Source organism: Equus caballus, chromosome 23 (assembly GCF_041296265.1).
Source record: "Equus caballus isolate H_3958 breed thoroughbred chromosome 23, TB-T2T, whole genome shotgun sequence".
Taxonomy (NCBI): Eukaryota; Metazoa; Chordata; class Mammalia; order Perissodactyla; family Equidae; genus Equus; species Equus caballus.
Window position 1 is genome coordinate 57393342 of NC_091706.1, and position 24431 is coordinate 57417772.

The following is a 24431-nucleotide window of genomic DNA, read 5'->3' on the forward strand; positions in this document are numbered from 1 at the left end:
AAGCTTTTTTTGTCTCTCTTCTACTAGATGATGAGCTCTTCAAGGAAACAAACAAACAAAACATGTTTTTCTTCTTAATACCTAGTGCTACATGTATCTGGCATATGTGGCCCATGGTATCATCAGGATGTGCCATAGTGCTGTTTTCTGAGAGCATATCTGAAGCAAGGGTCCTTATTATATAATGATACAAAATTGCCTTCACTGTGATTGGACTACCTCATCTTCAGAGTCCAAAGATTGACAATGTGGTTTTTTTGTTGTTGTACTGGAATGCACAACGATACATAAAAGCATGTGCTCATATACAGAATTCTGGCAAACAGAAAGCCAATATTCCTATAGGAGTTACCGGAATGTACTTCTCTTTCCTTCTTCATGATGCATGTGCAGAGTGAAATGTTCAGAGACTATAGCTCATAGAGAACTAAAGCAGAGCTTCACTTCCTAGAATACTGAAGGAGAGCAAGTGGTTCACGCTGGTTAAACATGAAAATATCCCAAAAGGTTTGGAAACAATCAAGACCACCAGCACCATTAAAAATAGGCATTATTAGTGGCTACTGCAATATTAAATCTGAGTTGTGGGACGGGAAGAGGAAATCATCGTGGGAGTTTGGTGGAAATTGGCAGAGAGTGCTTCACAGGGCCATTTACTGCTTAGGCAGCTGACTTTTATTGCTATCTCAAGGGCCAGATCTGACTAAAACTCTCCCTAGTCTTCTCTCTTCATTGTGCTGAAATGGAATGGAGCATCTAGGCAAAGAGATTTAATGTCTTTACCATTTGCAAAAAAAAAAAAAAAAACCCAAAATCTCTGTAGAGCAGACTGGTAAGCAGCACTTACCTCCACAGCAAGGAATAATTTGCGTCTGTTGAGCGGGGAGAAAAGAAGCCAATGCCATCTATCTTACAGCTTTCTCAGCACTCTGGGTGCTAGAGGGGGGCAGATTAGACTGGGGAAGGTGTTTAAGGGCTGGTACTGTGGAAAAATGGGTGTATCCCCATAAAAACAAGTGGTCCTTTGATGAGCGGATACTCAGAGCAGAGGACAAGAGCAAATGAGAGCTGAAGGGAAAAGGCTGAGGGCTTTCCCACAGGGAGCTTATGACTCAGTCAGGAAGAGATGCAATAGTCGGATGTTCTATTTAGTAGTCTCCTAAGAGATCATCTGGTCTGGTGGCTTTCAAATTCTCCTCCTTTAAGTCCTGGAAGAGTCACTCAGAGGCTACCCTGGGAGAGGGAGGGAGCCCAGCTCAGCAGAAAGCCTCCAGCACCCTCTCCAGCTTTAAACAGAGCAGCTCTACCTCAATACATTTTATATATGGGATTTTTAAAAAACATCTCATTGAATGTTAGTTCCACTGATAATCAAATTTGAAGGCTTCTTGAGAAAATGATTAGCCATTTGTGATGGAAATTTGTTGCTTTGCCTTCCCACCATCTATTTTCTCCTCTTTGGGGCCCTGGTCTGCCTGAAGGTAACACAATTCCTCCACTGCCTGTGATTCAGGAGGAACTGACCCTGCCATTGGCTAAAATAGTAACGGTAGCTGGTCAACTCATTTATTTTATTCAGTCTCCCTGGATGCACTAATTAGGTAGGGAAATAGTGTGTGACTCAAAGCAGATCAAACAGAGCCCAAGACCCAGGTCAGGGCTCTGACGACAGCTCTCAGGTTAGAGGTAGCTTCATCCTTTAGGATTACTGAGAAGACAAAAATGAGCCTGAAGCTGCTGGAAAACACCTTCCTAAGAATGGTGTCCAACCCAGAGAAAGAGCTCCTGTGTTCAGCTTCGTGTAAAGCCAGCATCATCCTTGGGGTTTTAGTTATATGACAAATAAACAAATTCCCTATTCTGTTTATAAGTTTGTTTTCTCTCCTTTATACCCTAAGAACCATGCTTCATACCCTATGTTGGTTTTAAAGGCAGAGTAGAGGTCCTCATTAGGCAAAGCGATTTGCCCAGGCTGGTAAGTGGACACACTCAACTGGAACCCAAGGATTATGACTCTTCGCCTAGTGCTTCTTCCACTAGAATCATCTAGTATTCGAGGCAGTAGACACTCACAGAATGAGTGGCACTTCAAGCACAGAGCTGTTTCCAAAACCTGGGGCAAATATCCAAAAAAATCACACCTTATTTTAAATTTACTAGAGGAACTCACAATCTAAAGGAAACATGTAGTGGAGCCCTTCATTGTGTTTGTGAATTCAGATTTTCATTCATCCTGACTTGAACATTTGATTTCATGCTAGCAGAGTCTCATCAGCCCAAAACTATGGCTCAGACACCCTCAGAAGAATGCCCGACTGAATCCTCAGTGCCTTGTGAACACAGGTTGCATTTTGAGAGCACGCTTTTGCTCACCCTGAGTCATTGTTTCCTTAGCCCTCTTCTTGAAATGGAAATACAGTAACAGTCATTGACCACGTCAGAGTTCAACAAATTACATCATGAGAATTGTACTTCAGAAAATCCTCTCTCTCCCTCTTTGTATTTTCACCTTTGTTTTTCTCCTTGGTAAGAAAATTTTACAAGTTTATATGTTAATACAATATGCTTCATTTTGTTCTATGATTAACTAGCTGTCTACGATTAACTAGCTTGCCCTAGTTTCTTGGGCAAGAAAGTTCATCTCTCTGAGTCTGTTTTCTGGATGTTTGGGCTAGAATAAATCCTCTCCAAATTCCCTTTCAGATCTAGCAAGGTTGGAAACTCTGGACTTAAAGCACATCCTACACCGCACAGATCTAAACTGCGGCGGAGCGCTGCCTTCAACAATGTGGCAGGGAGAGAGAAGGAGGCAGGTGCAGGCTGCCGAAACAGGACGTCCCAGGATGAAAATCCCATATATGAGTCTGCTTTATAAATGCTTGGTCTGTGTTTTTCCAAAAACTGTGTGGAAATATTCAAGGTAAACAAACAGTTTCTATTCAAAAAGCAAATCTTACAAAAATTAGATTAGAAGAAAGACTTGCTATGAAAAAATCTCCATAAAAAGCATATGGATCTAAAAGAAGTAGGTTTGTGTGAAGCCAGCGGCCAGTCCCATTCTATACTTGATACAAATTTTCCAAAATTTCTAGGGAGTCTGTAAAAGTATTTCAGGACATAAACTTTTGGTTGGAGATGTAAGTCCCCAATAGAGACTGAATAACGTAATTAGAATGAGATAAATTGTTGATTCCATTAGAATGAAATAAAACGTTGCCTTTTTTGATAATTTCCTCACTGTTATCATAATTCCACAAAAAATGGAAGCACAGTGTAATGAAAAACAGCTTAAACTTTGGGCACAGACCCAGCTTTAAATCGGAGTCCAACTGGAAATTTACTGGAAGAGATCTTGGGGACGTTACCTCAACTCTCTGAAGCTCCGTATATATTTCTACATATACAGTATATTTCTATATATGCTATACAATCTGATGGAAATGTTTGAGGATTAAAATGCCAAGTAGCCTGTGGCAGACATTGCTAAACATCATTTCCCTTTGCTATACTATAATGCAGCTCTTTCCCCAAGTGTTCCAGATGCAGGAATGTCCTAGAGAGTTGACTGGCTTGTTAGGTGACAGATCCTGATGCAGTCACTCTTGGTCACTTAACTTCCTGACTTAACACAATGACTGGCCTCTTTGGGAAAGGATATGGAGTTCTTACTATGCACCACGACTGTGCGTGGAGCATTCATAGTTGCAATTCTGTTTAATCCTCACAACATTCTGGGAGTTACCGACACTGCAGTGCTCATGCGGCGCCAAAGCTCCTGCTGACCACCACTCACTACGCTGTGGGTGTCTTCCCTAGTCACACCTCCTATTATTCCATCAAGACCTCTTATTTGACACATTATTCCTTGTATTTTTTTGAGTGACTAAAAATATCAACCCCTCATAAGTGAAGGAGTCATTGTGGTATAAAAGTATTTCAAGTACTTCAACCATATAGCTAACTACAGACAGAATTACACAGCATACAAAAATGAGCTTGGGGTATCCTTATGGCCTTCTCAGAGAATCTGTCATCCCTTATCACAAGTTCCAGATGTCTACTTGGAGAGAGGTCCGTTTCTTGGCTTTCTCCTAAATCTTCCCCATTGCCCTACATCCAACGGAAGCTTCTGTCCTCTCTCTCACCTGCTTTGTTTGTATGTATCCCTCTCCTTCTTCCCCTCCTTCTCTCACTTCTGTTTTTCTTTCTGAGTCGACTTCATTCTCCTCCTTTTAAGCTGCCTCACATGGAATTCCTTCTCTATCCCAAATTCTTGCTGGCTTTTTCTTTTTTAGCCCAACGTTTTTGCATATCACTCTCTGAGTCATGCTGTTTCAACTTTAGCATTAGAATTTATCTTACAATGAAATGACCCAGCAAAGGGAGGCAGAGTACAGAGTATCTTCTGAGGCTCTGTGGGAGGAAGGAAGTGGCACTTGCAATCAAGGTCTGGTTGGGGGAGGTGGAGGCAAAATCACTGTATAGAGGCCTTTACTATGTGAATGTACGGATTTCAGAAATCTTTGGTACAAACAGGAACATGAGAATGGTATGAGATAATGAGGACATAAACAGAAACACTTGGAAGAACATAAGTGAGACACAGGTAAACAGAAAGGACAATAGGAACTGAGACAAAGGATTATTTATCCATTTTCGAGGAAAGACCCATGAACACATAAGTGTAATTGGCCTGAGGCTTGCAGAAGAAGACAATTGGGAACCCTCATCTGAAATGAGCAGAGAGAGGAGAGAGAAACTCCTTGATGAGAGCTATCGTGAATATCCTCTTCAAAATAGTCTCAAATTAGTCACAGCAAAAACTTTTAGAGAGTACTCAAATTACAATAGAAATGTAGAAATACTTATTTCTCTCTTATTCAGCCCAGTTAGCAGCCTATTTCTTTAAAATTCGAGCATTGAGAGGGTTAAACCTAAAAGCCAAGCCAAGAAAATTAACATTCTTCGTAGAAATTTTGATACAATCCAGAGAAAATAATATTTACTTTGCCCATTATTTATTATTAATCAGAGATCACATTAAAATTGTAGAAGTCAGTATATGGTATTTTCAGTTGATGGAATGAAGAGGGATTTCTTATCTTTTTTTCTTTCCACTTATTGGAAATTTCACTGAAATAAATTCACTAAAATTTTATGAAAAGTTATTATCAATTTGTGATTTTAATTTTCCATAACTTCCTTTTGGTAGATAGTGATTTGAGAGACACAGTACAGTCAGGATATGCTAAGTTATGCTACAATAATAAATAACCTCAAATCTCAGTGGCTTCCAAAAACAATGATTTTTCTGTTCATTCTACATGCCCATCCTGCATCAGCTGGGGTCTTTGCTCTGAGGCCAGTTAAACAACCACCACTTTGAACATTTCAGGATTTCATGTTTCTGTGTGAGGTGCCAACTATAGAGATGTAGCTGAATCATGGAGTCCTTGGTGACAATTCCCTAAGGTTATTATTTTCAGAATTCTATGACAAAACAATGTATATAGTGATTGTATGAAAACAAGAAAACTGTATGTGTGTTTGCCAAGAGACAGAATATCTATGTAAGTATACACGAAAGAAGCTGGTAAGAGTCATTGACTCGGGGAGACCCGGATAGCTCAGAACAAGGTTGGATATAAAATTACTCTTCACTTTATATTGTGGGGGACTGGAATTGGCCACACCAAGATATGCCTCTTGGGCATGAGGATTATTTTAGGCTGGTTACTTTTAAAAACTGCAGACAGGAAAGAAACTCTGAAAAGTAGAATTTACTTATCCTTTGGTAAGAGACATTTGCATTTGTAAAGGAAATCTCCATCTGTAAAGGTGTCTCCCTCTCTGCACCAGGAAGAAGGGGGGATGACTTATCTCTAGAAACTCTTATTAATTTGGAAGATAAGGACTTAAATCTGCATAACAACCTTACTCTTATTTACTGTGCTTTTCTGGTAACCTCCCATAACTGATTCCCCCAACCCCCAAAATTCTCCTTTGTCTTTAGCTGAGGGTGGTATTTAAGGGGAGAGCTTCTGCCATTTTGGTGAGTTGCTCAGTTTGCCTGAGCCTCTCCCACATAAACATGTTATAAAGCTTTATTTAATTTTCTCCTTTTATTCCATCTCATGTGAATTTAAGTTGATGTCTGGCCAGAAGGACCCAGAGCAGGTAGACAAAATGTCTTCCTCCTCTACAATATCAGCTATATATTTTGATTTTTGTGCTAGGTGCATGAATTTTCTGCCAAAAGTAAGTATTCATGAAAATTATTATCTTTAAATGCCTCTTATCAGGGCTGAGGTACAAAAAATATAAACATGAACTATGGTAAAGTTAGTTAGTTGACACAGGAATAAAGCTCATGCCATTGGTCCCATTGTCATTTTGAGTTCACACTTGAAACCACAAATCCTAGATGATACAGATTCTGACTCAGACAGTACAGACTATGATTTTCAAAATATTATGAGGTTTCCACCAAACAGTTCCCTTACTCCACTTTAGTGCACGCACGTACACACATACACACACACACACACACACACACACATGCACACGCAAGAAAGAGAGAAATCTCAGCTCATGGGGTTACTTTGGAGGTCATCTGGTCAAATTCTCCGAATCAGAGGATTTTTAAACTGTGTTCTATGTTGCCTTACAGTCCACTTGGGCCCTAAGAACGTTGTCACATGCATGGGATCAGCTCATGCTTCAACCAGAGCAGCTCCGTTTTATATAATGAGTTTTTACCATAAGTTTTTGTCTGAAGAAATAATTCTAAAAAATGTATGAATGCCACTGATGTGAGAATCTCCTTTATAACATGCTGATGAAAACAATCCAACTTTGCAGAAGGACCTGAAATACTAGGGAATTCACCACCTCATTACGTGCTTGGATAGCTCCAAGTTTTAGAAAGACCTTCTTACACTAAGCCAAAATCTGCTTCCCTATAACTTTGATCAATTGGTTCGCATTCTTGCTTTGGGCTATTTAATTGCTGGTAGAGATTTTAGTTGCTTCCCTGAAGGCAGAAGACTTAATGTTTTGTAACTACTATTGATCTTTGGCCAGTTTGGGCCTGTAGCTGGGCAGCTAGATAATTTATTTCTCTTTGAAGTTCTCTGATACTATTTCTGGGCTACATTTTCTGTTTTACTTCTTGAAGCTTTCATTTCTTTATGTGAAGAAATTTGAACACATGATCTTTTTTTGTCTACCAGCTACACTTTTTTACATAGATACCAATTAGCTGTTAATTATTAAATGTGTGGGTGAGAGGGCACAGATACATATTTATAGCTCAAATGAAAGCTTGGGGTAATTTAGATTAAATATTATGAAAATCTTTATAGCAGTACTATTAGAAAATTAACTAGTGGAACAAGCTGCCAAGAAAGGGTGCATAATGACTGTCACTAGAAGTATTCAAGGCAGAAATAGACACCTGTTGGGAAATGATGGTTTAAAACTAATTACATCTTCTGGTCATAATCTGTGAATATTTATCCAGTCTTCCCTCTTCTGGTTACTTGAAATTTGAGTGATTTTTAACAAGCTCAATTTAAGCACTCATGTAAACACACGCTTGAACCAGCCTATAAATACTACTTTTTAAAAAGTGTTATAAAATGCTTAAAATTTTCCGTCCTCAACTCAATCTTCAGGAAATAGTCTGAAAACAAAATGGGAGCACAAAAATGTTCCCTGCAGCTTTATTTATGGGAGTACATAACTTATAAACAACCTAAATGTCAAAACATAGTAAAATGGTTAAATAATTTATGGGACACGCATGCAAGGAAATACTGCGTAACCAATTAAGTTGTGTCCATGGTTCGTAATAACAGAGAAAATCTTACTGTTATAATAGTAAGTGGAAGACCAAGGCCTTAAGTTGCATACAAAACATGAGTTCAACCCTGGGGAAAACTGCATAGGAAAGAATGGGGTAACATTTCCAGCAAAATGGAGGGAAAGTTTAATGTAGACCACCTCTTCTGCAACAAACAATTAGGAAGGCCAGACAAAAAGTATATGAAAAATAAAGATAAATAATTTAATGAAATTTAAAATTTAATGAAAGAGCAAAAGGAAAATCCCCAGATGGTAACATAAAGAGGGAAGTCGAAGCTAGAATAATCAGGTCTGGCTGATGCCGACAGACCCAGAACAGCGTGCCTGGGTAGGCCCTGGGAATAGGAAGCTGAGGCTTTAATGCTCATGAAGGTATGGTAGGCACATGCACATAGCTGCAGATCCAGTGAAACCATGGAGATGAAACTGCGGATTCTCCATAAAGCTAGGACTCTAAACAAGCCCAATACGAGGATGATTAAAAAGCTGCATACAGTCCTATAGAAACAGGACAGAAACGTGGTAACTGCTCTGGGCTCTGGGTGGGTAGAGGGAAGTGAAGGGTATTTTCCTCAAACCTTTGTCATGCTCATGCATAGAATCCAAATGTATATAACCTGGAAAGTGTGGGGATCCTGATGTAAGACCAAAGGTCCCCAACAGAAGGGAATGACAAAGAGCCGTGTAGGTATTCATCTATTGCTTACGGTACATAGGACTTGTAGGGAGAAAACAACCCCAGCTGAAGTTTAGTCTACAGGAAAAATTTGTAAACAAAACACAAAACAAACAAATCCATAAAGGAGAGTCCAATAATACAAGAAATAGAAGTGGCACTCAAAGTAAAAGAAATAATATAACAACATGAGACAACAAAAGTAGTATATTTAAAGTTACAAAGAGGATTAAAAGAGATCTAAAAGCCATACTGAAACAAAATTATGCTCTGAAAACAAAATAGGTAGATTTGGACAGATACAAACAGAAATTCTAGAAAGATATATAAAATAAGACAGCTAAACAAAATATTAGATATAATTAGTAGGTTGTTGGGCTGATACAAAGAAATCATCTAGAATTCAGCCCAAAAAGATAAGATGGAAAACATATGCTGAAGGTTAATGGGCATGGAGTACTAAATTAGAAGGTTCAAAATAATCTAAGTGGCAGCTCCAAGAAGTAAGAAGAGGAAAATCTGGATAAGAAGATATATTAAGAAATAATGAAACATAACTCTATTGAAATTTTCCAAAATGTGAAACTTTGGATTTAATTCCCAAAAATAATTAACAGAAAAAATTCATTCTAGGACATATGTGTCAAATTTTGTATACAGAACACCACAGAAGACAAAGACAAACATCTTAAACACCAAAGAAAAAAGACAAATTACCTACAACAGAAGGACAATAAGAGATAACGAATATCTCAGATCAAACTCAGAAGCTGTAAGACAGTGGACCCATATCTTCAAAGAACTCTGATGAAAGAAACTCAATCTTAAAAGTCTATGTCCAGCTAAACTACCATCCAAGAATGAGAGCAAGTAAAAACATTTTCAAGAAAAATCTTGACTGGGAAAACTTGCTAATACTGATAATCATGAACAACCTTGGACTTACCCATCACCATTGAAGTCCATCCATGAAAATGATTTTGTAAGTTGTATCTCAGCGAGCATGTGCAGAAAACAGAGCATGCGCAGAAGATGAAAACCTTGCCCTCAGAGGACTTCGAGCAGCACTAGGAACAAAAAGTTCCCTGACTACAGAACTCAACATAATGCAAGCGGTGCAGGGAACCTAATGAGAAGCAAAGAGTCCCCTGGTTTGTAGCATACCAGACTTACAAGATCCTTACACTCCCACCACCCAATTGGATTCCACCAAGATAGCAATTTACATAACCACTTTCACTCCCAATTCCTTAAAAGTCTGTACCAACTCCAGTTCCGGCAGAAAGATGTGAGCTTTGTCTCCTGTCTCCTTGCTGGTCAGCCATGCAATAAAGCTCTTTCTTCTCTCAAAGCCAGTATCACAGTATTGGATTCTATGCACATCGGGCAGTGAGCACCTGCCCAGCAACAATCATTACAAAATCTACTACAGAAAAAGGAAATTAAACCCTTATGGAAGATGTGGGTTGAGAGAAATAATACCTACACAAAAACTGATAAACCTGTGGATAAATTAAAGCCTGCCTTGAATATAAAAATAAAGACACCTACCTTAGACATAAAGACTGAAAATAAGGGATAGAAAATGATAAACAAGAAGTTAAGGCAAAAAGGCATTATTAGGAGAAAAGAGAAATGTTTCATAATGATTAAATGAACAATTCACCATGAAGCCATCATAATCCTGAACTACGAGGGACACAAAAACAGCATCACAAGTAGGAATCAAAAATCAAGATAACTTCATTGTAGGACTAATAATATTAGAGGAAATCCTTTCTGAGGGTTCCAGGCTCTTCCACTTGGCTCTCAGTTTCACATACAAAACCACAGATATTAAGTGTATTATGTATTAAGTAAGAGAATGTATTTGTAAAAGGAACATTGCGATTGGTAAAGGTGAAAATTATTTTCTTTGGCATGGATCATTAAGTACATAAAGAGTAGAATTAATGTACAATTCACAAATTAGGTTCCAGGAGGAACAACGATAAAGTAAACCATGCATCAACTAAGGACTAAACAAGATATAGTTCTCAGCTGCAGAATTCTGAATGGCTGTCCCTGCAGAGGACACTTGCAGACACAAGTCTCCTTTTTGTTGATCTTTCCTTCATCTGCTATCTGGACCTCTCTCTCTTCTCAACTGGCTTAAGTATATTCAGGGAGACCCATGGCAGCTGGAATCTTTGGCCTTCACTTTCCAGTTCCAATAGCCTGCTCTATCCTTGTTCCCAGTGTTAGTGGGTAAGCTTTGTACCTTGTGAGCGACTCTAACTGCATGTGACTTCCCAGTTTCTCACTTGATTAGACCAAGTCTTATGAGAGGAAGCAATAGTATTCCCTTCTCATTTCAAAGGCACAGTATTTATTCCATGTTATTCTCCTCCTGCCTATAACTATAATTTCTGCTTCACTTCTAAAATTGTGTGAAATTTGCTATTCAGTAGACATAAAATATTTATTTTAGCCTTGTATAGGGACACATTTTGTGAATGTCACCTGTCTTGATAAGAATGAACTGTTCTAAAGGTTGGTCACAGGATTTTAGATATATGCATAAGATCAGGCTTGTTATACTGAAATTCAAAACTTCTATATCCTTACTAATTTTATTATCTACTGCTTCTGTTAGTTGCTAGGAGATAACTGTTCTCAGTAATAGCATCGATTTCATCGATAGGGTCAAATTTTTAAAAAATGTTAGGCTTGACCTAATGCACATGTACAGAAACATACACATCATCAAAAGCTATTTCATTCTTTTCGAACGTACAAGAATCATTCCTAAAAATTGAGCATGAACCATGCAACAAAGTGTGTCTTAATAACTAAATTACAGAATAGGTTCTCCAATGATGTTACAAATTAGAAATTAAAAAATCAGAGGGTAGGGGCTGGCCCCGTGGCCGAGTGGTTAAGTTCGCGCGCTCCGCTGCAGGCGGCCCAGTGTTTCGTTGGTTTGAATCCTGGGCGCGGACATGGCACTGCTCATCAAACCACGCTGAGGCAGCGTCCCACATGCCACAACTAGAAGGACCCACAACAAAGAATATACAACTATGTACCGGGGGGCTTTGGGGAGAAAAAGGAAAAAATAAAATCTTTAAAAAAAAAAAATCAGAGGGTAAACAAAAAAACTTAGAAATTAAAAAACACTTTCAAATGGTGAATTGTTAAAGAAGAATTCACAACTGAAATAATGATCTATTTAAAATGATGAAAACTCTATGTACCTAGTAATTAAGTCTGTATTTATAGAGAAATTTATTGTCTTAAAAACATACATGTGCAATGATAGTCTAATCACGAAAGGATGTTAGGCTAATATTAATACATATGCTAGAACATAGATCTCTACCTCACACCCAATAAAACAATAAATTCAAAATATATTGATCAGTTAACGTCAAAAGAAAAAGCACAACTTTTCAACTCTAAGAAGAAAAAACTGGAGAAAATCTTTATGACAATGAGACAGAGATGAATTTCTTAAAGAAGACATAAAGAATGCAAACCATAGATTAAAATTTTTATAGATTTGATTATATTATTTTTAACGTACTAAGAAGACACCACATGCCAAGTTTAAAACATAAACAGCAGACTGGGAGATGATATTTGCAATGCATAAAACTGCCAAAATGAATTGATTTAGATAGTACATATTTAACTCAATATAAACGCCAAAGAATTTTGTAGAAGAAAATTGCAAGAATTTGGACAGACAGGTAAAAAAAGAGGAAATAAAAATGGCCAATATATATGAAGAGATACTTCACCTCACTAGTAGTCTGAGACATGTAAATTAAACAATGAAGTAACATATCACTGCATATAGCCAAAAATAAACAAACAAAGATCTGAAAATATCACTTGCCAACAGATGTAGAGAAATGCACCATGTCTCCCACAGCAGGGAGAAGTGTATATATATATTTTTTTTTTTTTGAGGAAGATAAGCCCTGAGCTAACTGCTGCCAATCCTCCTCTTTTTTCTGAGGAATACTGGCCCTGAGCTAACATCCATGCCCATCTTCCTCTAGGAAGAAGTATATATTTTTTAACTGCTATGGAGAACAATTTGACACTATTAAGCAAAGTTGAAAATAGCCACTGTATGCTCCTTTGCACAATGGTGTCATTAAAGTAGTCTTTATAATATAAAAAAAAAGTACAAGAAATAACCTAAATATTCATCCACAAGGGAATGGATGTGTGTAATATTTATACAGTGTAATACTTTAGAGCAGTTAAAATGAATGAATTTCGTGAACATGATTAAACAGATGAATATGGAAAAGAATGTGGAATAATAAAAGGTCTAAAAACATGTACAACATACCATTTACATAAAATGTAAATATATGCAGATCAGAACTCCATATTGGTTGGATACAGGTGTCTGTGGTAAATTATACACACAAACCTCAAGGTAGTGGCTACATCTCAGAGAAGAGGGTCAGCAACGAGATGGTATGTAGTCAGGGTTTCAGTTTTATTCAAAATTTTGAAGTAAAAGGGAGTATTTCAAGCAATTACAGCAAACCGCTCATGTCTGGTAAATCTGAATGGCGAACACATAGGATTTTGTTGTGTTCTTTTGTATAGTCTTTTTCACATTAGAAATAATTCATAAATTTAAAAGTTTATATTAGAAATAAAAGATTTTCTTTGGTGAAAGGAAGTACACCAAAAGGTTCTCAGTGGTTGTTTCTAGTTGAAGGAGTTACGGACTTATGTTTTATACTTCTCTCTACATCTAAATTTTTCTAAATTTCTTTAATGAAAATGTTCTACTTTTATTATTAGAACGAAATTCATTTTATTTAAAAAGAAAACATAGCTAGGGCTCTCCTCTAAAGATTTTTTCTAAAATTAAGTTGCCCTCGCTCTGAAGCTGATGTGTCTCTAACGGGTACCATTTCTTTGATAAATCAACAGAAGTATTATTTTGAATTCTCTTCAATCCCATCAGGAGGATTGCCTTTACTTTCCTAACTGCTGACACGGATGCTAAGACTGATCATCATCAGAAACAGTAGGGCAGAATGAGCTTCTTGGCACTGAAATTTAAGTTCCTGAGGAATAAAACTTCTCCAAAAAACAGCAAGTGGTCAAGTTGAGTGCACTATTTATTTTTTTTAAGATTTTTTTAATTTTTTTCCTTTTTATCCCCATAGCCCCCAGGTACATAGTTGTATATTCTTCTTTGTGGGTCCTTCTAGTTGTGGTGCACTATTTTTTTTCTCTACATTTCTGAAGATGACTTGGACTACATAATTTAGGTGGTTTGGTTTGCTAAAATCAGATCAATGTCTCCCGCCTGGTTTTGACTCATACTTGTCTGCCTGGAGTGATAGGGAGGACTTTTATAAGTGTTCCTTATGGTACTAGACTCTTAGATTGATATATTCTGATTTTTAAAAAATAATAGGATTTTTGTACTGAGTAAAACAGCCAACTCAACGTCAAAGGAGAAAATGGATTTCTGATGGGTAGAAAGCATAGCTGTGTGCCCGTATCTTCTCTCGCACCCAGTCATGCTTATTTCACATAATTTACACCTAGATTAGTTATATTTTTAGAACTTTTTTTGCAATAGTTATATCAAAAAATTACATTTGCTCCATAGGCATTTAATATACCACTGGACGATTATTGATTTTTTTCAAGGTTTTTCAAAACCTTCATGTTTTTAAGAGAAACTGTCACCCTCAGCATCTCTTTCCCTAGACTGAGAAAATATGATTTTATCATGCGAAATGGGCTTAGGCAGCAGGCAACTCCCTCAGAACGATCCCATATTCCCAAGATTCCTTGGGGTTAATTAAAAATGGACACTGTAACATTATGCAGAGAATTCTAACACTGCTTTCCTAGAATGGAGGAGAAATAAACAATAAATTTTCCCAGTTTTGTCAAGTGCTTTAAAGAAGTGGTAAAAGGAGACCGTGAGACCAATTGTTTCTAGAAGAAAACAGCTCTATGAAATTTTTACTTATCTAAAAATTCTTAGGTTTGATCTTTCAAGGTATCGCTTCGTTTATAACACACACACACACACACACATGCACAGAGCCTGAATTAGATATTCTATTGACATGTTTTGGAAGGAAGGAAGATTAAGCTGAGTGTTTTGAGATTCAAACCGACTGTTCCATGGTTTCCAATCATTGCAAACCTGATGTTTTAAATCATTAAGCCATTCCCTCTAGCTTACCATGGGAATATATTTCCATATAGTTTGCTGTGATATATTGAGAGAGAGAAGAATTAGAATTCATTTGCCATTTAATTTTTCTCCCAAAGTGACTTAAAAAGGTCACCTAATGCCCACGCTTCTTCTAGTTCCAGAATATTTTCATTGTATCTGTCAGGAACCTTTGTGTCAAAGTCATTTATTTGACTAGACTTTTAGGATTTCAGCATCATGGTTATATTTACTTGAATAACTCCAGAGTTCCATCTGATTCTAATCAACAAAGTAGGAGAAATAGAAAATGGTGGTATTCAACAACTCTAATTTATCACAGAGTACGTTCCTGAATTTTTCCTTTCACTGAATAAATCTCAAAATATTACAGGTGTCCATTTTGAATTTTAATACCAATTTACTCTTAAAGCTTATTCCAAGTGATTGAGGCATCGCTGATCTAAAACAAATTTTCTTACATGAAGTTTTAGTTTCATTTATAGAATTTTCTGATAACATTATATAATTTCTTCTCTTCCTCCCTGTTAAGTCCCAACTCCCCAACCTCTGAGACTCTGGGGCAATCTAAACAAGCAAAAAAACAGAAGAAACTAAAGATGTACAGGAAAGCTGAGGTTCAGACACTCCAGAAGGAGAGTCTGCAGAATTTTCTAAAATAAGTAGGACAAGAAGCAGGAGTCCTGGGACACAAATCTGGTCAGATTGGAGAGCCAAGGATGTTTTCTGAACCTTATGGGACTTGCAACTGGATGGATTCCAGAACAAAGGGTGGAAGGAACACTATGCCATATTTCCTTCCTCTCCTCAGAACTTAGCAGGTATTGGTCACAGAACAGGTTCTCAACAAATATTTGTTGAAATAGGAAAGAATAAATAAATGAGTAAATAAACAAAAATTAAAGGAGCAAAGTATAAGTAATTTAAAGGGTCTCTCTAAATCCTAATCCATCTCACAATCCCCCTCCTTTTCTTTTATCAGAGATTTTCTGGTTCAAGTTCTAATGCAGTAGCTCTTTAATGGCTGACGGAATAAGACGTTCCACCCAGTCTATAACCCAAGCTTTTAAGCTTTTACTATGTGAAAATACTCCCAGACAAACTTGGTAAAGGCTGATTCTCAGACCTACTATCCAAAGAACCTGATTCAGTGATTTAGGGATAGGAATAGGAATAGCAAACAGAAATACCTCAAATAATCTGGATTCACATAGTTTTGGAATCTCACTTTGAAAAACAATAAAGTGAATCCTCAATAAATGTTGAGTGAATGAATAAAACTTGATGAATGCCAGCCTTGGTTCGATGCCACTGCTTCGGCTTTATTGGGATAGGCCAATGCCTTCAACTGGAAGATAAAATAACAACAACAATTTATTACGTGCTTACTAGTGTCATTCACAGTTGTTTGCCCTGGAAAATAATCTGCACAAGGCACTAATGACCATCAGTTTTGTACTCCCTTCCCCTTGAGACCAGAAGTAGCTTTGACCTCCTTGGCTCTGCTAAATATCTGCTCAGGAGAAAGAAGTAAAGAGTGATGGGAGGGCGTGGCATCGGTCCCTGGAGAGATGCTGAGCTTTGTCCTCACCTCGTCTCTCCATTTAGTAAAAAAACGAAAATGAAACCAAACAAAAAAAAAGAGTGAAAAATATCACCCATTTTCCTTAAAACACAGCACATGAAAGAAGATTTTGAAAATGAAATAATTTCATTTACTCTTATTTGAACTGTTCTGGGTGCCCAGAAAAATGGAGGGCACTTGCTAGGACTCACTGCCCTCTGCCTCCACCCATTAATGCCCACAGTCCTCATCTTTAGGAGGAATTTTCAGATGGAAATTTTTGATAGGTAGTTCCTTCAAATCAATTATATTCTAAAAAGAAATAGAACCTGGATTCTCATCCCACCGTTTTAAACCAGCCAATTTATATCCGAGTCCCTCAGGTATGTATTACGCGGATATTTCCAAGGGTAAAGAAGGCATGTGTCACCTCTCAATGTGCAGGCAATTGCACATGAAATACCTCTGTGGCTTGTAGCTGAAAAGTCACACCTCTGATCCACAGATCGGCTTAATTTAACCATTTTTCAACATGTTAATACATTTCCCTATTTTAAATTCCTGCTTAGTGGAAAGTTTCCCCATTGAGCATCTGATTTAATTTTGTCTGCTTGGATGCCCTTTAGGTAAAGGACACCATTCAATATCAGAATTAGAAGCATTCTATTCATTTTTTCCCCCTGCAGCCAGGGAAAGAGAAAGAAGAGTGCAAAGAGGCAGAGACTCAAACTACTCTAGATGCAGCAATTCTCTAGCCGCTGAGCAATGAGGTTTCATACGCTGCTGGAGGACCCATTCATCTTAATCCATCTGGAAAGAGGGCTATGCGCAATATTTCACAATCTAAGTACTTTCTGACAAATCTATTAATTATGCACTCAAACAAATTATTTGCTGCCTGGGGAGAATTGCTACTGGATTTTCTCCTGTGCCAGAATCCATGTTCTCGTTTCTGCTTTTAACTCACTGCTGTCATTGGTACAGTCATATTAGTCCCTATTTTTAAGGGTCCATCATTTTAAATTTAGATGCGGTCACCACTAGAGAGAAGCTAAACTGGGGGTTAAGGTAACATGACACTTAGTAGCTGGAAGACAGTCTCTGCCTACTTCCTGACATCTTTTGTCTTCTGTTCTCTTCTAAAGTGTATGGGGGCCTGTCTTTTACCTGCTAAACCGATAGATCAGACCATCTGTCCACAGCTTACTGATGCTTCCCACCCACGACTTCTTTCCCTCAGTTCTAAAAACAAGTCCTTCTCCATAACTCAAGAATACTGACTTTTTGAAACATGTACGATGTTTGGAAGGAAAAAACAGAGTTGCAATTTATTCTCACAAATTTGATGATTACACTCAAGTTCTAGTACATCATTTAAAGAGCTCAAATCATTTCTTAAAAAATAACATTTCCTAGCCTTAGAAGTACTGCATGCAATTACAGAAAAATACTGAAAACAATTAAAGAGATAGAAATAAAAATCACCCATAATGCCACCATTTTTAAAATGTATGTCTTTCTAGTCTTCTTATATATATTTAAAATGTATGTTTCAATGTATATTGAAAAACACACATATATATAAGTTTTTATGGATTTTTTTTACTTACCATTTCATACATACTTTATACATTACTAAGACCTTAACATACGTTGGGGAAATATTAAAAACAAAATCTTCTCCTAACCCAGAAATCCTCTCCACAAAAACAGAAAAGACGACACTTTTATAATCGAATAAGCATTAAACCAAAATGTGATGCGCATTACAAGCAATTCGCCAAGGGACTGCAAAGACAGAAAGAAATCTCACCCTTTTCTACAGCCAAGCAGATACAACCCACTACGTGTATGTTTTCAAGATAAATAATAACTAGTCCTCAAGTAAGAGGACTTGACAGCACCATTTATCACACACAGTTCATCCGAATTTTACCTGGCAATTGAGGTAGCCATCTGTGTCAGCGAATGGGCTTTATCCAAAGGAAAAACAAACTTCTCGTGTCTTTATGATGGGAGGTACTTTTGTAACTTGGAGTAAGGTGCAAAAGTCTTATTTTTAATTTGTATTTGTCCTTACAACATACACATAATTTTTAAAATCTTATAATATTCTGTCATAAAAATAGAGAATAATTTACCTAACTATCCTCCATTACTGGACTTTAATTTTTTTAAGTCACCTTATTTTAAAGAATTTTGCAATGTCTATCCTTATGAATAAAGCTTTCAAGTACTTTTATTTTTACCACATGAGATATGATAGTGTTCTCTTTGGGATAAAGAGACCAAATATTAAATATTGCCTTCAAAAATATATATATTCATGCATTGGAGACACAAACACAGTTAGTGCACTTCTGATAATTTAAAATGCATGTAGCAAATATATCCAGTAACCAACCATATGTATTCAACAATAGATCAAATGATTAGAAAAAGTAACATTCAGATCCTAACCATCAAATCCCGAGTTCAGAATTGAGCTCCTTAAGAACATCCATAAACTGGCCAACAATTCAATTCATGAAAATGAGGAGCATTTTCGCCCCATCTCCTGACTGTTAGAGCTGCTTCTTCTGTAAAAGTACCACGCACTTCGGACTTGAATGGTCAATAGTTCTTCTGGTATTGGGAAGAAATCATCTTCCAAATGGCAGTCTGGTAGCTTGGAAAAGTAAGTGTGCCTCCAAGATGAAAAGAGAGTAAAAGATTTTATTTTCCTACATTAGAGGAATTGATGACTCAAAACTGCTTTTTAATTTTTCCAAAATCAAAATTTCCCATTGAAGGTAGGTAGGCTGTTTGCCGTTTTACACCCAAAGGAAATGCGATTCAGGAGGCCATACAGCAAGCAAGAGGCAGATCCAGAATTTGAACTCCTCACTGTCAAATTTCAAAACCCCTACTCTCTTCATAATATTAGGATGCAGTAACCATACGACATTTTCTGCCCCTTGCTTTGAAAAGTATATATATGTCAAATTAATTATGATTTCATAATTACTAGAAGAAAAGGAGAGCACTAGGAAATGCAAAAACTGGTAACAGAAGATGTAAATGGCAGATTTTAAAAAGAATTCACGGAGAATTTCGAAATCTAGACTCAATGAATACAGAAAGGAAACAAGATGAAGGCTTAGTGAAACGCAAAATGACCAGCTTTATCTGCCAAAACTTAATCTCAGAAAAGAAAAAAAAATCCTCCCAGCCAGTATAATTTGCTTCTTGGAAAAATTTTAATGAATTGACAATAATTTCATAGATTACCCATAAATTGTACTTCCATGAACTCGATTTTGTTTTCCTATGATTTGGCAATGATGATCAGATGTTTGCCTTAAATTAACCAAAGAAAAGGGTGAAATGCTAAAACTTATAGTTAACAATTCATCTCAATACAGAAGCAAATAATTGGTTTCTAACTTTTTAAAAAAAATTTATCTAAGTATCAAATTATATAAATTACATTGGACAGAACTTAGTCATAGCAACTACAGTGTCTTTACCTTTCTCTAAAGAATGCCACTTCTTTTGTGAATATAATGTTCTCTTCTCAGTAGCTGAAGATTTTGTTTGTTAATCATTTATGTAACCTTGCTGCAAATGATGGAAAAATGTGCTATCAACACTTACTTCACTCTTTAAAGGATTATATTTAGTAGTGAAATAGTCCTCTTTGATCATAGAATAGAATTTCAATCAAATCATGGTTGAGAGTAAAAAAGTTCAGCAATTAAAACAATAGCCCCTGATTTAGCCTTCTCTAAGAGATGTAGCATGCTATTCTAACTGGGCCAGGTTTGAAACTGGATATGTCTAGAACGTGGAGTGTGGAATTAGATGACACTATGCTCTTAAGTATCTGCTTGCTCAATTTATATATTTACATATATATATAAAGGATGAAGGAGTCAAGCAAAGGACCCATGGATATGAGAATATGGTAATAATATCATCAACAGCATGGCCTCTGTCCATCCATACTCCCATCCTCAGTTCAGCCTAATGGGCTACTCTTGAGCCTCAAAGAGAAGGAAGAGATCCCAAAAATGAAGAGGCCAACTCAGACGACAACTGTGATTGTTTTGGAGCACAGGGACCAAATGAAACATGAGTTTGGGATAGGACGGGTGCTGGGCAGCAGCTGGGTGCAGACAGCCTCCTCATGTCAGGACCAAAGACAGTAACACAATAAATGGTGACCACAAAGCAGAAATAATAGCAGCAGTGCCCATGTGCACAACAGAGGGGTAGGCTCCAGGCAGATCTTTCACTGGGCTCTGGAAGAGACATGAATAGGGGATTAATTATTCATTACCAAATGGGTTTTAGAGTTAATGAAATGAAGATAATCATGTTAATGGGATATAATTTGTATCCACTACCCAGTCAGGCCTTGGCCATGAAATGTATTTCACATGTTGTACTTCTATCATCTTTAAACCATCAAGTTTCTTAAGACTTTCCTTGTGACTGTTGCCAACAAAATACGTTACTCTAACGAAAAGTCTCCAAAGGAAGACAAACATACCTACGTCTAGACGCTCCTCATCATCATTCACTACAGAAAGCAGCCCCAGTATAGAAACTTGAAACAAAACATATCTGATTTCAATGCATTGCTTAATCTGCCAGCCTCATTAGAATCTTTGAAGGCAGACTGAGAGAGATGAAGGAGACCAAAGAACAGGAGCAAACATTAATTAAGCACCTTCAGTGTGCATGCCCTGTGAGGGGCAGTAACCAACGTCATCTGACTTAACTCTCACTTCTACTGAGAAGAAGGAATGATTATCACTGTGTCCTGGATAAGGAAGTAAGATTCAGAGTTTATAAACTTGTCCCATAACTAGCCTTAGAAAGCTGGCTGTGACATATCCACAGGAGGCCATGTTTTCTTCCTTTTGTTTATGGAAGTCCACAGAATACCCTAAGTCTAACCATAACCCTAACTTTCCTCTTTCGTCTTTCCCATGTCTCTTTTCCAGTCCGACCAGACTACATGCGACTCAGGACAACAAACAGCCTGCGTGCTGGTATGACACGCTACCAAGAAGCTGAAGGGCCGAATATTCCACAGATTTCAACAACTGGCATTTATTGCCAACAAAAGAAACTGACCCTAGCTAACCTGAGCACAAAATAGAATTTCTTCCAGGCAGATGTGGTCGCTTACATCATCAAAAGGAACCAGAACAGCCAGGGCTCAGAGAACAGGGGCAGCCAGGTTAACTGGGGAGGAGACACAAATGCGCCCTGTCGCTAAGGCTCTACTGTCAAAATGAATCAGCCGCGGACTATTTCCATCAGTGTATCACTCCACTCAAGACTCAGGCACAGGGAGAGAGAGAGCCTGTGGTCCACCCTGGGTCACGTGCCCATGCGCCGGCAGGGGAGAGGAAGGCTCCTTAATTGAGTGCATGCAAGGCTGCCTGCAGCGGGGGAGGAGAAGTTCCCCGCAGGAAAATCAGAGTGCTGGGCTGGCGAAATAACAGATCCCCACTACAATAACGGAAGGTCTCCTGTGCCCTCACAAATGTCCTCCCTCGCCACATTACAGTGAGTGGTTTCTGCTTACTCACTTATTCCTCACACAGAACCCTCTGAAGCCGACGCTGAGCCACGGAGAACTGTCTCCCTATCACCACGCACCAGAACTACTTCCAGCTTTGATTTATTGCACACATCGCTTCTATCTTACCAACCAGAACATGATATATATGGTAATTTATTTCACTGTTTTGTACTTGCTGCCGCCCCCCACGTCCTATATCATGTAAGCTGAGTTCTGCATCAGCAGCAATGTACGTTAAGACCCACCCCTCAGTCAGAGGGAGAAAAGAACCTTACCCTCTCTCCCTTCCCTCCTTTCAGAGGGAGCCAGCCCAACCACAGTCCAGATATTATAGACTATCCTCAAACCCTCTGCCAACATCTGTCTTTTCTGGAATGCTGAGTTCTACAAATCAGAGAGGGAGAAAATCAGCAGACAAATTGTTTAACTGAAATCGAAGAGCCAACGAGAATTGCTCTGGAAGCACACAAAAGCCCTTCTACAAAAATACTCTGTTATTGAAATTAAGCACAGTAGACTGTCCAGAGATAATAGTTTAGAAATTTCCCGAACAATGAGGTAGAATTTGTGATTCTGAAATAGAAATAATTTGTTTGAATCATCCACTTCATTAAGACATCAAAAGGCTTTTCAGTTTATTAATGTGTCATTCAAAATAAAAACATGCACAAGTGCTACCCTTATAAATTAACAAAAATTTGTGTCGGGGGAAATAGATGAAGAGATGGTTTTGCCAATAAAAGAAATGAAAGATAGAATCTGCTTTCACCTAGTGGCCTCTAGAGTGGAATGTATGATAGGCTCTTAATTCCTATAAATTTGACTCTAGACAGAGCTTTCCAGAGAATAATTTGTAGAAGCGACATGCCCTCCTTTCACTGTATTTACCAGATATTACAAACTTGGTGAGAAAACCTGGAGCCCCTACAAGGCCAGGGAGAAAGCCACGCATAGACCTAACAGTCTACTTCCCATCTCTCCTGGCAGAGTGGTCCCACCCACTGCAACACCACCCAAAGTTCTGAAGGGGGCCGGAGACAGACTAGGAAAAGTTGACCATCTCTGTTAACAAAATAGGGGGGTTGTGATAGCTTTGTACTTATTTTTAATTTCTAGTCAATTTCTATTTCCAAGGAGAGAGCAGAGAAGTATGGCAGGAGGAGAGAGAATCAAAGGATCACTAAACAGAACTTTCAAGACAGAGACCTCCGACGCTCTATGTTAAGTAGTTTGTATGCCTGTGAATAAAAGCTCTCCCCACCCACCAAACTTGAAAAGGATCTGCTTCACATAAAGAAGATCCTATTTGAGCAGAAAGCAGTGTGGGTGTTGGGCGGGTAGGTGGGTTTGTATTTGTTCGGGCACAGGGCTGAGGGGTGTCAGACTGACCTATTCCAGGTGTGGAACAGCCGACTGGGCGGCCCTTATCAGGGCTTAAGTTGCAGGTTGGCCACACAAGCATTTTGGTTACATTTGCAAAAGACTATATTACTCTTATTTTAGAATGACATAAAAATAACCAACCAGTCATTGCAAATGCTTTCTGAAATGTTTTCATGTTCTTGTTTTCCTGAATGAGTCTCCAGTCTAAAAATGGGTGGCAGCTCCTGTTACTTGTTAGGATAAAACTATATCCTTTTGGGCTCTATGCCTTCTATCAACGAGTCTCCATTAGCCTATCTGACCTTGTCTCTCCCCACTCAGAACTCTGACTTAGCCAGGATGATAGACATTCCGTGTTCCACATATGTTTACCTCTTTCCAGAAGTTACACCTCTGTTTATGACATTCTGCACACTGGGAATAGCCTCCTCAATTCAAATTCTTTGTTTTTAGTAAGTCTTAGTTCATGATTCACAAATTAACTTCTGCCCAAACTTCCCTGAGCCTAAGCTCATGTTGACTCATTAAACCCTCACCACAGTTATTTCCCTGTCCCTATGGTACCTTTAGATGTCCTATAGTTATCCACGTATGTATGGCTTTTTCTCCACAATTCAGCTACAATCATTTCAAGGACGACAATTTGTCTGCTTCTTTGTGGCTCTAAAGCCATTGAACTGTGGGAGGTATTGCGGTACCTACTCAGTAAAGTTTTGTTGAATAATTAAGTAGATCTCTGAGTGGAATACGTAGGTTGCAGTCAAACTAAAAGATGGGGAGAAGAGGGAGTGAAAGTATAGGAAAAAAGTAGGTAAAAAACACTGTCCCTTGGAGACACTAAAACTCACGTGAAAGACAACAAGAACACATACATCAGAAACAGAAATTCACATGTTCCTTGGGGGCATGTAAGCTACCTATGTGTAGTCCCTTTCATGTGGATTAAGGCTGCCCCAGCTAGCGAAGCCCAAGCTGACCTGGCCTACATGCCAAACTATATGGCCCAGTGGATTTTTTTTTATGGTATGAATTAGGGCTGCCCCAGGGAGAGAAGCCCAGGGCATCTTCACCTACATGCCGATCTATATGGCCAGATTCGTATCTAAAGTTATATGACCGTACAATAACCAAACCCCATCTGCACTGAATC

General features: G+C 38.1%; 2 long non-coding RNA genes across 2 annotated transcripts in view; one reads left to right on the forward strand and one right to left on the reverse strand.

Annotated features, from left to right (window-relative positions):
- LOC138920311 (uncharacterized) overlaps nucleotides 1–24431 on the reverse strand; it is a 128699-nt gene that overhangs the window by 12278 nt on the left and 91990 nt on the right. The gene's annotated exons all lie outside the window — the stretch shown is intronic.
- On the forward strand, nucleotides 5557–22666 carry LOC111770191 (uncharacterized). Its single transcript, XR_002803290.2, has 2 exons — nucleotides 5557–5637; nucleotides 21312–22666. It is a non-coding gene; the product is annotated as an uncharacterized lncRNA (long non-coding RNA).